Genomic DNA, 2310 nt, shown 5'->3' with positions numbered 1-2310 from the left:
CTATTAAAAGAAAATTAACTTATAATATGGAACTTTCAAATAAAAATTATAAAATATTCTTCATGCAAGATTACACCATTGTATGCCCATTTCTTCATCTGGTTTATACCAATAAAGCTGTGTTCTCTTATCCCAATCTTAAGCAAATGACTTGAGTACATGTGAATTAGTTTCGGGTCCTGAAATCAAGTGAAGCAAACTGAATCATATTTAAATATTTATACATTTGAAACAAAAACATTTTGAAAGACAGTAAATATTTAACTTGCTATATTAATAAACTTTTAAAAGCATTTTAATAAATAAATAAACATTGTGATGTGCTTTTAAGAAACCAAATTCCACCTCAGGATTGACTTTCCAAAGAACATACAACTATTACATTAGTAAAGCATGCCTATGGGTAGCACACTCACAGATACCGAATTTAAATATCTTTGGATCTGCCACTGAAAATTATTCTACGATGGAGAGGGTTAGCACAAGCATTTGTACCATCTTTCTTGAATAAATACCTGGTGTGTATTACTGCGTGTCAAAGCTACTCAAAATCATGGATAAACTCAGCACATATATTCTTGAATTGCCAATTTTATTTAAAAATGGGGCGTGTGTCTAAAACGAACATATTAACTCCCACATTACCATACAACATACATACATTTTAAAGAATAAAGCTGTAGACTGCTAAAAAAGAAAAAAAGAAAAACATATTCTGAGCTGGCTAAGGCATTATTAGTTAATGCTCCAGTTCTCTGGAATCCACATTCGGGTTATTCTGGCAGAAAAGTCTGAGAAAAAATGTTAAAAAGCAAAGAATAATTATATAAATATACCTAATTATGTGAATTAATTTATGTAACAACGATCTGGTATACAGACAAAACAGATATCACTAAATACACACAGTAGAAACTCCTATACTTTACTGACAGAAACCTGTATAGATTTAAAGATCTAATAAACCTGGTCTTCTATTTTACAATTGGGCAAGCTACTTGATTTTACTAAGCCTTTGTTTTTTCTTGCCTGGGAAATTAAAATGGTACCTAATCTATTGTAAGGAGAAAAGGAAATATCAAAAAGTAAAGTAATCAGCACACTACAGGTGCTCAATAGAATTATTTTATGTCCATTATTATTACATTAAAAACAAGTAAGTAAATAATTATATAAGAAATAAAATCATGATTAAATAATGTGTTTACATCATTTATATTAACAGTTTACTGCACAGTTGAAGTAAGACACTAATATTATTTGATAACATAGCAAATACATTACAGAAACAATCTCTAAATGTTAGTGTGTACTACAGCCAACACATTATAGAATTAATGACTAATATTTGATCAGTAACATTATCTGCAAAAGTTAAGGCCAGACTTAAGAAGAATCACATATATACCATTATTTTAAAACTACTCCCGTACAAACCCTTTTACAGGAGCTTCTAAGAGATACTACGTAGGAAAATTAACTAGTTTACGTTTCAACGCATTTTATTTTTTTCTTGACCACCTGATTATCAGCCAATATGTGACTAAAGATCAAGAGGTAGAAAAAAAGCAGAGGCTCCTTAACCGAATTTTAGAGCAAAGGAAAAAAGAGACAAAATCCCATATACATAATCCAATTAATAAATCCACAGTAGTCTTCATAAATAAACAAGATTCTAAATATGAGTTTAAAACACTTTTGGTATTTCAAATATCCTTTAAAAAATTTAACAAGCAATCTTCCTGAAAGCCCGCGCAAGAACAGCAATCGTTAATGCAACAGGGGAAAAAACTGTTAGCATCCCTTTCTCAAAAAAAAGGAAAAGCCACATTTTCACAGGTATTTTCACAGTACTGCTGAAATGCGGCGCAACCATTTCACAGGGATTCCTAAATCTTCATTTTTTTTTTTCTATTTTTATACATACGAAACGACCCTATTTAATATAATTGGACTCTCATAAATGTAACCCATCGATCACCTTTTCTCAGATGCAATTAAGAAAGCATTCCACAGGATCAAGATTTAGTACCAGACTCATACTCTAAAAGGAAATAAACATACTTAGTACGCATCTGATTTAAATCAGCTTAACCCAGAACGGGGAGTAGGAAAAGCAAAGATTCACTTCAATCTGTCAGAGCACCCTGCTGAACAGTCCACAGACTTGGAGCCCAGGGAAGGGCGCGGGAAAGTACGCAGACGTGTATGAAAATCGCATCCTTCCCCCCCCGGGCGCTCGGCCGATAGGCCGGCGGTGGCGCACCGCCGCCCCCGCGCCCTCGGACTCGAGCAGCTTCCACGCCGCCA

Source organism: Galeopterus variegatus, unplaced genomic scaffold, assembly GCF_000696425.1.
Source record: "Galeopterus variegatus unplaced genomic scaffold, G_variegatus-3.0.2 Scaffold2353, whole genome shotgun sequence".
NCBI classification, from domain to species: Eukaryota; Metazoa; Chordata; class Mammalia; order Dermoptera; family Cynocephalidae; genus Galeopterus; species Galeopterus variegatus.
The sequence above is the reverse complement of the archived record's forward strand: the minus strand, read 5'-3'. Positions refer to the sequence as shown.